We start from the raw sequence: 13,532 nt of genomic DNA on the forward strand, positions 1-13,532 counted from the left end.
ATTGTCTCCTTTAGGGTCACTGTATCCTTGTTAATTTTTTGTCTGGGAGATCTATGCAGTAAAGTCATCAAGGTGTTAAAAGTACCCTACTATAACTATATTATTGTCTATCTCTCCATTAAAGTCCTCTAGAAGTTTTTTTTTTATATATTTAGGTGTTCCTATATGTTTACCAGGGTTATATACTCTTTTTGGATCAATACCTTTAGGATTATGTAGTGACCTTTGTTATCTGTTGTGATAGCCTTCGTTTTGAAGTATATTTTGTGACAAATAGAGTATTGCTACTTCAGCTTTTCTTTTTCTTTTCCATTTGCATGAAACAATTTTTTTCATCCCTTCACTCTCATCCTGTGTGAGTCTTTTGTTCTGAGGTGAGTCTCTTGTAGACAGCATATAGTTGGGTCTCATTTTCATATCTATTCAGCTACCCTATGCCTTTTGATTGTAGCATTTAGTCCATTTACATTTAAGGTTATTATTGATATATTGATAGGTACTTACTTATTACCATTTTAATTTTGTATGCCTACATTTCTTCTCATTACAGCAGTCCCTTTAGCTATTGCTAGCTTGGTGGTGATCAACTGCTTTAGTCTCTTTATTTTTATGTCCTGGGAACCTCTTTATTTGACTATCTATTTTGAATGATAGCCTTGCTGAATATAGTACTCTTGGTTTCAGGCCCTTGTTTTCAATTAACTTGAGTACTTCAGGCTATTATCTTCTGGCCTATATAGTTTCTGTTGAGACAGCTGACAGCATTATGGGAGCTCCTTTGTAGGTAGCAGTTTGCTTTTCTCTGGCTGCTTTAAAATTCTCTCTTTGTCTTTAATTTTTGGCATTTTGATTATGACGTGTCTGTTCATGGGACTGTTTTGGTTTTTCTTGCTTATAACTCTCTGTGCCTCCTGAACTTGTGTGACTTTTTCCTTCACCAGGTTAGGGAAGTTTTCTGCCATTATTTCTTCAAACATGTTCTCTATTCCTTTATCACTTTTTAAACTCTCTGGAACACCTGCTATTCAAATGTTGTTATGTTTCATATTGTCTCACAGCTCCTTTAATATGTCCTCTTGTTTTTTTCCTTTTTGGTTCTTTGATTGAGTGATTTTTCAACCCTGTCTTCTAATTCAGTAATCCAATCTTCAATTTCCCCTAATCTGCTGTGCATTCCTCCCAATGTGTTCTTTATTTGTAGTGTCATTCTTTAGTTCTGTTTTCATAGTTACTATCTTTTCTCATGCTGTTGAGCATCTTTCTCCATAATTAATCTGAACTGTATATCAAATAAATTTTTTATCTCTCTTTCATTTAACTCTTCTGGAGAATTCTTTTGTTCCTTCATTTGGGGGTTGTTTCTTTTTTTTTTTTCCACATACATACTTGGTTTATTTTTTTAACCTCTCTCTCTTGCACACACAGGTGTACTCACACATACATGTACACATCTTTGAAAAATAGCAATATGAATGAACTTCATTAGATAAAATATGAAAAAACAAAATGATTCATTATATTTGGATTCTAGCTAAAAAATTTCCCTTAGTTTTTATGTTTTGTTGTGTTTGTTTGTTTGTTTGTTTAGAGAGAGAGAGAGGAAGGGGGAGAGAGAGAGAAACATTGATTGGTTGCCACCCTGGCTGAAGATCAACTCAAAAGTAGGTATGTGCCCTGATTAGGAATCAAACCTTTTGGTATATGAGTTGATGCTATAACCAACTGAGTCACCCGGCCAGGGCTCCCCGAGGATTTTAACTTTAGTTAGTTTCTAAGCTCCGTGAAAACCCATCAGTCTTGGCCTTGTCTTAGTCTCTTTTTTTTCAATTTTTTTTATTAAGGTATTACATGTGTACATATCTTACCATTGCCCTCCCCCCCCACTCCCCACTCCCATATATGCCCCCACACCCCAGAGTTTTGCATCCATTGGTTATGCTTATATGCATGCATACAAGTCCATTGATTGATCTCTTATCTCCCCCACCTCTCCCTAACCTTCCCCTTGTAATTTGACAGTCTGTTTGATGCTTTACTGTCTCTGTATCTATCTTTTTGTTCAAGTTTATAATGTTCTTTATTATCCATAAATGAGTGAGATCATGTGGTATTTTTCTTTCATTGACTGAGTTATTTCACTTAACATAATGTTCTCCAATTACTCCCAGGTTGCTGCAAATGATGAGAATTCCTTCTTTTTCATGGCAGCATAGTATTCCATTGTGTAGATGTACCACAGTTTTCTGATCCAGTCATCTGCTGACGGGCACCTAGGCTGTTTCCAATCTTAGCTATGGTGAATTGTGCTGGTATGAACATAGGGGTGCATATATCCTTTCTAATTGGTGTTTCTAGTTTCTTCGGATATATTCCCAGGAGTGGGATTACTGGGTCAAATGGGAGTTCCATTTTCAGTTTTTTGAGGAAACTCCATACTGTTCTCCACAGTGGCTGCACCAGTCTGCATTCCCACCAGCAGTGCACGAGGGTTCCTTTTTCTCCGCATCCTCGCCAACACTTGTCATTTGTTGATTTGTTGATGATAGCCATTCTGACAGGTGTGAGATGGTACCGCATTGTTGTTTTGATTTGCATCTCTCGGATAATTAGTGACGTTGAGCATGTTTTCATGTGTCTCTTGGCCTTCCTTCTGTCTTCTTTTGAAAAGATTCTATTTAGGTCTGTTGCCCATTTTTTTATTGGATCATTTATCTTCCTTTTATTAAGTTGTATAAGCTGCCTGTAGATGTTGGAGATTAAACCTTTATCAGTGATGCCATTTGCAAATATGTTCTTCCATGCAGTGGGCCTTCTTGTTGTTTTGTTGATGGTTTCTTTTGCTGTGAAAAAGCTTTTTATTTTGATGTAGTCCCATTTGTTAATTTTCTCTTTAGCTTCCATTGCCCTAGGGGCAGTGTCAGTGAAGAATTTCTTTTGGCATATGTCTGACATTTTGCTGCCTGTGGATTGCTCTAGTATTTTTATGGTTTCCCGTCTTATGTTTAAGTCCTGTATCCATTTTGAGTTTATTTTTGTGTATGGCGTAAGTTGGTGATCAAGCTTCATTCTTTTGCATGTATCTGCCCAATTTTCCCAACACCATTTATTGAAGAGACTGTCTTTATTCCATTGTATGTTCATGCCTCCTTTGTCAAATATTAATTGAGCATAGTGGTTTGGGTCAATATCTAGATTCTCTATTCTGTTCCATTGATCTATATGTCTGTTCTTGTGCCAGTACCAGGCTGTTTTGAGAACAGTGGCTTTGTAATAAAGCTTGAAATCTCGTATTGAGATCCCTCCTACTTTATTCTTCTTTCTCAGGATTGCTGTGGCTATTTGGGGTCTTTTTTTTTATTCCAGATGAATTTTTGGAGATTTCTTTCAAGGTCTGTGAAATATGCCGTTGGTATTTTAATGGGGAGTGCATTGAATCTATAGATTGCTTTGGGTAGTATGGACATTTTAATGATGTTGATTCTACCAATCCATGAACATGGTATGTTCTTCCATCTGTTTATGTCTTCCTCTATCTCTTTTTTCAGTGTCCTGTAGTTTTCCGTGTATAGGTCTTTTACCTCCTTAGTTAAGTTTATTCCTAGGTATCTTAATTTTTTTGGTGCGATGGTAAATGGGATTGCATTTTTAGTCTCTCTTTCTGTAACTTCACTATTGGTGTATAGAAAGGCCATAGATTTCTTGGCGTTAATTTTGTATCCTGCTACATTCCCGAAATCATTTATTAAGTCTATTAGTTTTTTGACGGAGTCTTTCGGATTTTTTATGTACAATATCATGTCGTCTGCAAATAAAGACAGCTTTACTTGTTCTTTTCCATCTGGATGCCTTTTATTTCTTCTTCTTGTCTAATTGCAATGGCTAATACTTCCAGTACTATGTCAAACAGGAGTGGTGAGAGTGGGCATCCCTGTCTTGTTCCTGTTCTTAGGGGAAATGTTTTTAGTTTTTGTCCATTGAGTATGATGTTTGCTGTGGGTTTATCATATATAGCTTTTATTATGTTGAGGTATGAGCCATCTATTCCCACCTTGTTGAGAGTTTTTATCAAGAAAGGGTGTTGGATTTTGTCAAATGCTTTTTCTGCGTCAATTGATATATGACTATGTGATTTTTATCTTTCAATTTGTTTATGTGATGTATCACGTTTATTGATTTGCAGATATTGTACCATCCTTGCATTCCTGGGATAAATCCTACTTGGTCATGGTGTATGATCTTTCTGATGTACTGCTGGAGCCGATTTGCTAGAATTTTGTTGAGGATTTTGGCATCTATGTTCATGAGGGATATTGGTCTGTAATTCTCTTTCATTGTGTTGTCTTTATCTGGTTTTGGTATTAGGGTGATGCTGGCTTCATAGAAGGAGCTTGGAAGTGTTCCTTCCACTTGAATTTTTTGGAATAGTCTGAGGAGGATAGGTTTTAGTTCTTCCTTGAATGTTTGGTAAAACTCTCCTGTGAAGCCGTCAGGTCGCGGGCTTTTGTTTGCCGGAAGCTTTTTGATGACTGCTTCAATTTCGTCCATAGTTATTGGCCTATTGAGCTGTTTAGATTCTTCTTGATTGATTTTTGGAAGGTTATATTTTTCTAGGAATATGTCCATTTCCTCCAGGTTGTCCAGTTTGTTGGAATAGAGTTGTTCGTAGTATTTTGTAACAATCCTTTGTATCTCAGCGGGGTCTGTTGTTATTTTACCTCTTTCATTTCTTATTTTGTTTATTTGGGTCCTCTCTCTTTGCTTCTTGGTGAGCCTGGCTAGAGGTCCATCAATCTTGTTTATCCTTTCAAAGAACCATCTCTTGGTTTTGTTGATCTTATGTATTGTTTCTTTGGTCTCTATGTCATTTATCTCCGCTCTGATCTTCGTTATTTCCTTCCTTCTGGTTACACTGGGCTTTTCTTGCTGCTCTTTTTGTAGCTCTTTGAGTTGTAGGGTTAAGTAATTTATTACCATTTTTTCTTGTTTTTTGCAATAGGCTTGTAGAGCTATGAACTTCCCTCTCAAGACTGCTTTCGCTGTGTCCAATAGATTTTGGATTGTTGTGTTTTCATTGTCATTTGTTGCCATGATGTTTTTTATTTCTTCCTTGATCTCTCTGGTAACCCAGTCATTGTTTAATAGCATGTTGTTTAGTCTCCATGTGTTTGATTTCTTTGGATTGTATTTATTGTAGTTGATTTCCAGTTTTATGCCACTGTGATCTGAGAAGATGCTTGATATAATTTCTATCTTCTTGAATTTGAAGAGACTTTGCCTGTGACCCAGCATATGGTCTATCTTTGAAAATGACCCATGTGCACTTGAGAAGAATGTATATTCTGTGGCTTTGGGGTGAAATGTTCTGAAGATGTCAATTAATTCCATCTGGTCTAGTGAGTCATTTAGGATTGCTGTTTCTTTGCTGATTTTTTGTTTAGAGGATTTGTCTAGTGGTGATAGTGGGGTATTAAAGCCTCCTACTATGATTGTATTGCTATTAATCTCTCCCTTGATATCCTCCAGGAGTTTTTTTATGTATTTGGGTGCTCCTATATTGGGAGCGTATATGTTTACCAGAATTATTTCTTCTTGTTGGATTTCTCCCTTTAGCATTATGTAGTGGCCTTCCTTATATCTTGTTATGGCATTTACTTTGAGGTCTATTTTGTCAGATATAAGTATTGCTACCCCAGCTTTTTTTTCATTTCCATTTGCCTGAAAGATATTTTTCCATCCCTTCACTTTCAATCTGTGTGAGTCTCTTGTTCTGAGGTGGGTCTCTTGTAGACAGCATATATATGGGTCGTGTTTTTTTATCCATTCAGCTACTCGATGTCTTTTGATTGGAGCATTTAGTCCGTTTACATTTAAAGTTATTACTGAAAGGTATTTGTTTGTAGTCATATCTATTTTTGTGTCTGTATTCCTTCTTACCTGTTTATTTCTTCTTTTTACAGTATTCCCTTTAGCAATTCTTGCATTGCTGGTTTGGTGGTGATAAACTCCCTGAGGCTTTTTTTGTCTGCAAAGCTCCTGATTTCCCCTTCAATTTTGATTGATAGTCTTGCTGGATATAGTATTCTTGGATTCAGTCCTTTGCTTTGCAACACTTTGTATACCTCCTTCCATTCACTTCTAGCTTGTTGTGTTTCCGTTGAGTAATCATTTGACAATCTGATGGGTGTTCCTTTGTAGGTAACTCTCTGTCTCTCTCTTGCCGCCTTTAGGATTCTCTCTTTATCATTTATATTTGCCATTGAAATTATGACATGTCTTGGTGTGGGTCTTTTGGGGTTGATCCTGCTTGGGACTCTCTGTACTTGCGTAACTTTTATCTTTCCCATATCCGGGAAGTTTTCTATCATTATTTCTTCGAATAGATTTTCTAATCCCTGCTGCTCTTCTTGTCCTTCTGGCAGCCCTATTATACGCATGTTACTTCGTTTCATGTTGTCCCGAAGCTCCCTTAGGCTTTCCTCCTGCTTTTTAATTTTTTTTCTCCAATTGCTGTTCAGATTGAGCATGTTTCTGTACCTGATCTTCTAACTCACTAATTCGGTCCTCTGCTTCTTGTAGTCTACTGTTGAAACTTTCCATGGTGTTTTTGATTGTAGCTATATCACTTTTCATTTCTTCCTGATTCTTGCATAAGTTGTTGATTTTCTCATCCATCCGATGTATAAATTCCATGACCATTACTCTGAACTCCTTTTCGGTCATGTTGCAAGCTTCAGTTTCACTAATTTCCTTTCTTGGCGACTCCACATTTTCTTTCCTCTGTGAGTTATTTCGTTTCCCCATTCTGGCTATTACCAGAAAGCTCAAGCTTCCATTTGCGTGGGCCTGGGCCGTGTGCTGTGGGGACTTTGCTCCACCCTAGTTTCACTGAAGTGCTCTGACACTAGGACGTGTGGCTGCCTTTGGTTGGTGGGATCCAGACTTGCCCAGGATCAGTGTCCCCAGTGTTCCGTGTGGTCTCGTGTGCACATTTAGAATCAGGGGCCCTGTCTGCACCGCACTGTTGGTATGTGCCGAAAATGAGATCCTTAGCATGTGCCAGGAGTCAGAGTTTCCCTGTGTCTGCACCAAGACTCGAGTGTCAAAGTCTCTGTTGCCTTGTGCGGTTTCTCGTTGAGAATCAGGGTCCCTGTGTGTGCATGCACCAACAATTGGGGTCGCTGGCTCTTAGTGTGAATGCGCTGTGAGTCAGGGATCCCAGGCAGCTGTGTCCGGCGTGCCAAATTCCCTGAAGTGGAGCTGCGTCCTGTGTGTGCTCTCTCTACTGAGCCAAACCGGCTAGAGCGCACATTCTTAAAAACCTGAAGGTGAGCTGGCTCAGTGCACTCTCCCAGAGTCCTGGAAGGGTGGCGGAGTCCGTCCTGAGCACCAAATTCCCTAAAGGGAAGCCCCTCTGTGCAAGCTCTTAGAATCCCCGAGGGGGAGGTGTGACCCGCGAGCCAAATTCCCCGAAGGGGAGCCCTCTGTGCACACTGACAGATTTCCCCGACGGGGAGCTGCTTCTGTCCTGCGCGAGCCAAATTCCCTAAGGGGAAGCGCGTCCCTGCGCAAAGCTCGGCAGCTTGGGCGAGGGGCGGGTCTATCAGTTACTATGGCGCTATCAGCGCGCGCCTGTGAGGAGGGGGATAGGCTCTTTGACTCACGGAAATCTGCGGGGAAGTCTGGATTCTTGTTGTTTGTTGGTCTGAAGCTGTGATAGCAGTTCTCTGTCCCCAGTGGCTGCAGGGTCCTGGTTTGTGTCAGAAGCCAGGATCCGAGTCTCAGGCAGCTCTGTTTCTCAAGATGGCGTGGTCTCAGCTTCCGCACCAGCCGCCGAGAAGTGTCCGCTTTGTGCGCGGGGCTCTGCCGTCTAGGGCTACCCTGTTAGGGAGCCCCTTGGAAGACCTGCAGAATCTAACTGACCCTATCTCATACACACACACACACCACACACATCTACACTCTCCTCTATGGGTTCCTCACTCACACTCTCTCTCACCCTACCTTCCTGCTGGTCGCCATCTTTCGGTCCTTGTCCTGGGGGTTGTTTCTTTGTTTCCTCATTTTGAGTGCCTGTTTAAGTTTGTGACTATGTGTTAAGTAGATCTGCTACACCTCTCAATCTCTAGTGCAGGACAGTGTCAAACCCTGTTTCTGTCTAATTACATAAGGCAAAGGCTCAAAGCTTCCAGAGACTGCTTCTGCTTGAAGACTGATTTGATTTAGTCTTGAATAGCCCTCAGGCCATCTTCCACAGGTATAGGCCTTAGCTATTCCACACCACTGGGCAAAGTGTTTTCCTATAGGGTTAGTAAGCTGCCTTACTCCTGCAAAACTTCAATAGTAATTTTCTTTGTGAGAAAGTAATAGTAATTTTCTTTGTGAGAAAGATGACCTCTGCAGCATTAAGGAATGACTCAGCACAGGAAACCAAGCTGCCTTCTGAGCTTTAACTCCAGAGCCTCTAACCCTGGGTTCTGGTTGCACAGCTTTTGTCCACTCTGCCCTTCCTCTGCTGTGGCACACGATGAGTGGCTGCACAGGTTATTTTGTGCCTTGGACCTTTAAGAGGGTGTCTGCATTTCCATCTGTCTCTCCCTGGCAGAAACCAGCCACACTGCCTTTTACATCAAGATGTTATTTGGGTATCCTTTTCAGTTCTTATGTTCTCTGCTGGGTGCCCATCTTGGGGATAAGACCCCAGAGTTCTCAGTAGCAACTTCCTATATCTGAGACATTTCTCTGGAACTTCAGCTGCTGTTTGTGGGTGCCCCATTGCCCCTTTGCAACTCTGTCCCTATGTGGTCTCCACTTTCCATCATCGGTTATCAGAGTTCTCTCCATTGAGTCTTCAATTGATTCTTCAGGAAGTTTTTCTGTATTTTAATTGTAATTCCAGTTTGTTCCTGGGAGCATATATGTACAGCATCCACTTACTCTGATGACATTTTTAATCCTTTGTTTTACTGTTTTTATTGTAGTTGGTTTCTAATTTTATGCATTGTGATCTGAGAAGATGCTTGATGTGATTTCAATTTCTTGAATTTGTATATACTTACCTGTGTCCTAACGTCTATATATATAAAAGCCTAAGTGACCATCTGACCTATTGACCATTCAACCATATGACAGGTAGCTATGATGTGTACTGACAACCAGGGGGCAGATGCTCAAAATAGGAGTGGAAACCACAGGCATGGAAACATGGGACTGACTGATGATTCTCAGAGGAAAGGGAGGGCAGGAAGAGATTAACCAAAGATCTTATATGCATACTAGAAGCTGGTGCATGGTATCATGCATTGATGGTGTCCCTCAGTCTGGCCTGAACACTCTCGCAATCCAGGACCCCTTGGGAGATGTTGGAGAGTTAGTTTTGGCCTATTCCCTACAGGCCTTGTTGAGGGACTCCACTGGTGCATGAATTAGTGCACTGCACCCCTAGTGTGTCTATATTACAAAACTTGAGGCCCGGTGCATGAAATTCGTGCATGAGGGGGAGAGGTAATACTAATTACAATAAATTGTAATAGTAATAGTAATTACTATTCAATTACAATTGAAATCACATTGAGACCCAGTGGGATCATGCCTAAACGGGCGGTCTGACATCCCTCTCACAATCTAAGACTGCTGGCTCCCAACTCCTCACCTGCCTCTGCCTGATTGCCCCTAACCGCTTCTGCCTGCCAGCCTGATCACCCCCTAACCACTCCCATGCCAGCCTGATCGATGCCTAACTGCTCCCTGGCCAGGCCGATTGCCCCTAACTGCCCTCCCCTGCCGGCCTGGTCACCCCTAACTGCCCTCCCCTGCAGGCCTGGTACCCCCTAACTGCCCTCTCCTGAGGCCTGGTCCCCCCCAGTGCCCTCCCCCGCAGGCCCGGTTTCCCCTAACTGCCCTCCCCTGTGGCCTGGTCACCCCTAACTGCCCTCCCCTGCAGGCCTGCCCCCCCAAAAATGGCCCTCCCCTGCAGGCCTGGTCCCCCCCCCCAAACTGCCCTCCTCTGCCAGCCTGGTCACCCCTAACTGCCAACCCTGCTGGCCTGATCACCCACAACTGCCCTTCCCTGCAGGCCTGGTTTCTCCCAACTGCCCTCCCTTGCTGGCCTCGTCTCCCCCAACTGTCCTCCTCTGCCAGCCTAGTCACTCCCAACTGCCCACAACTTCCCTCCACTGCTAGACATCTTGTGGTGACTATCTTGTATCCACATGGGGGCATCCATCTTTGACCACATGGGGGCAGCCATCTTGTGTCTTGGAGTGATGGTCAATTTGCATATTAATCTTTTATTAGATAGGATGTCCCATGTACACATGAAAAGCATGTATAATCCATATATTTGGGGTGAAATGTTCTGAACATGTCAATTAATTCTGTCTCATCTAGTGAGTGGGTTAGGATTGCTATTTCCTTGTTCATTTGTCTAGAAGATTTATCCAGTGATGTCAATGGGGTACTACAGTCCTCTACTATGATTATATTATTGTCGAACTCTTCCTTGATATAGTCCAGAAATCTTTTTATGAAATAGGATGCTCCTGAGTTGGATGTATATATGTTTACCAGAATTTTAGCCTCTTGTTGAATCAACCCATTTAGTATGATGAAGTGGCCTTACTTATCTTGTTTATGGCCTTCACTTTGAGGTCTAATTTGTTAGATATAAGTATTGCTACACCAGCTATTTTTTCATTTCCATTTGCCTGAAGACTTTTCCCCATTCATTTTCAGTTTGTGTGAATCCTTTGTTCTGAGGTTGTTTTCCTTTATACCAGACATATATGGGTCATATTTTCATATCTGTTCAGCTATCATATAAATTTTGCTTGGAGCATTTAATTCATTGATGTTTAAAGTTATTATTGATAGGTACTTGTTGCCATTTTTATACTTTGTGCCTGTACTCCTCCCTCTCTTTCTATTTATTCTTTTTACAACAGTCCCTTTAGGATTTCTTGCATTTCTGGTTTGGTGGTAATAAACTCCTATTGCCTTTTTTTTCCTGCAAAGTTCCTGACTTCACCTTTAATTTTAAATGATAGCCTTGCTGTGTATGAGAATCTAAAAGGCTAATTCCAATGTAACCCTGATATTTGGGGGTATGGAGGGAGGAGGAAGGCTAGCAATCTGAATCTGTGCCAGTAACCTAATGTACATTCTTGATCACCTATAAAGTCACTGCCCCTTTCTTGCTAATCTGGTCTTGCAAGACCTGTTACCTAAATGCTCACATTTACAGAGGCCATAAACCATGAACAATACACCATCCCCAGAAGGGGTTATTCTTGCTGGCACCAAGCCAGGCCTTTATATATGGCCTCAAGGCCCCTATCCCAACACACAGGGCTTTTTGAAAAGCTCACAAAAGGTCCAGAAGCCCCATACATATTTGGGGGACAAAGAATCCAAAGGGGATAAAAGAAGAGCTTCTACCATATTAGTTTTCTCAGACTTTGGAGGCAACTCCTCTGAAACCGCTGGCATAATAAAGCTGTGTAACTCCATTTCTCTAAGCAAAGCTTGGGTTTCTTTGGTCTTCTACAACATCTGGTTCCCTGAACCAGAATCTCAACCACACTGGCATTTTTGGCCTCCAGTGAGTGGACCAGGTTTGGGGCCTGGGGATGTGGGATAGGCCTCCAGGAGGCGCGCCCTGCTGATTTTAGCAGAATTGAACCAGGGGACTCCAGGAGCTCCTGTACCTCAGCCTAGGACCCAGCTGGCATCTGGAGAAAGTGGATGGACACCTCTGGACCTGTCAACAGAAACGGTAAGGTAGGGTCTCACAAAGTTAGGACCACTCCAAAAGAGTGGAAGGGGAGCTTAATCACCTCCCAGGAAGTCATATGACTTCGTCAGGTAAATTAGTCAGGGATTGGGTGGACTGTTTAACCCCTGAGTGAATTTCTGGTGAAAGTGTGTGAGTGTGGAAGGAGAGGGATTGCACTCTCCTATCCATTGTGTGGCTCCATTACCTCAGTTATAGAGTCCAAGTGGGCCTTCACCCGCGGTTCTGTGATTCGTCATAAGGCATAGCAGTGAAAACCCCACTTGAAGGTGACCAGGCCTGAGGTTTATATGGGTGCACCTTAGCTAAGACGAATCAAAGCTCCCATGAGGAATGCAGCCAGGTGGGCATCTGAGTGGATCTGTGAAAACAGGTCACCTCCTCCCTTGTCTGTCTCTTGCCACCAATCATCATGGGGTTGGGACAAAGTAAATTCACTGTCCTCAATTGCATGTTAAAAACTTTTTAAAAGGTTTTAATGGTGATTATGGTATTAAAATGGATCATGAAACACTGAGGAAATTCTGTGAATTAGAATGGCCAACCTTCAGGGTCAGCTGGCCCTCAGAAGGCTCTTTAGATGAAGGACTGGTTAGGGGAGTCTGGAATGTAGGCACAGGAGACTCCAGACAACCAGATCAGTTTCCCTACCTAGACAGCTGGTTAGAAATTGCTCAAACCTTGCCGTCTTGGGTTTGATTCTGTGTCAATAAAAAGGGACAGTGTAAGGTTTTAGTAGTAGGAAGAGGGGAGCAGGTGCCAGAGAAGAAGGGAATCCTCTAGGCCTGGCTAAGGACCATGCCCCGGTGCTAATCAACTTAAAGCCTGGGGCACAGCCTTTAAAAATCAGCCAATATCCAATTCTAAGGGAAGCATGCCTAGGAATCCAAATCCACTTAGACTGGCTGCTCAAGTGGGGACTTCTTAAATGATACCAGTCACCATGGAACACTCCTCTCTTGCCTGTTAGAAATCCTGGGACTAATGATTACCACCCTATGCAGGACTTGCATGCTGTTAATGAGGCTGTTATAACCCTGCATTTGGTGCTACCAAATCCCTACACTCTTCTGGGACTCATTCCATCAGAGGTGGAATGGTTTACTTGTCTAGATCTGAAAGATGCCTTTATCTGCCTTCAGCTGGCACCCTCCAGTCAGCCCCTGTTCACCTTTGAGTGGGAAAACCCAACTACTGGGCCAAGGAGAGGTTCATCTGGACTAGACTGATACAAGGATGCAAGAACTCCCCTACTCTTTTTAGTGGAGCACTAGCATCTGATCTAAGTTCCCAGGACAGGACTTCAACCTCCTATTGGCTAGCTCCACATGAGCTCAGTGCTGGGAAGAAATGCAAGCTCTTACGAGACTCTTAACTAAAACAGGTTATTCAGTGTCCAAGAAAAAGGCACAAATCTGTCAGAAAGAAGTCAAGCTTCTGAATCACCCAAGGAAAATGAAGGCTAGGGACTGAAAGAAACCAGGCAGTATGTGCCATCCCAGTCACTAGCACCCAGTGGCAGATTCGGGAATTCCTGGGAGCAGCAAGGTTCTGTTGAATCTGTATTTCAGGGTTTTCATACCCAGCTAAGCCTCTCTATGAAGCTTTAAAAGGGGGAGAGAAGGCACCCATTGACTGGGGTCCTGGGTAGGAGAAAGCCTTTGTCACCATAAAGGCAAAGCTCACTGAGTCCCCAGCACTAGGGCTATCAGATGTGACATGGGACTTTAACCTCTTCATTTAT

The sequence above is a fragment of the Cnephaeus nilssonii genome (assembly GCF_951640355.1).
Source record: "Cnephaeus nilssonii genome assembly, chromosome: Y".
In the NCBI taxonomy this organism is placed as follows: Eukaryota; Metazoa; Chordata; class Mammalia; order Chiroptera; family Vespertilionidae; genus Cnephaeus; species Cnephaeus nilssonii.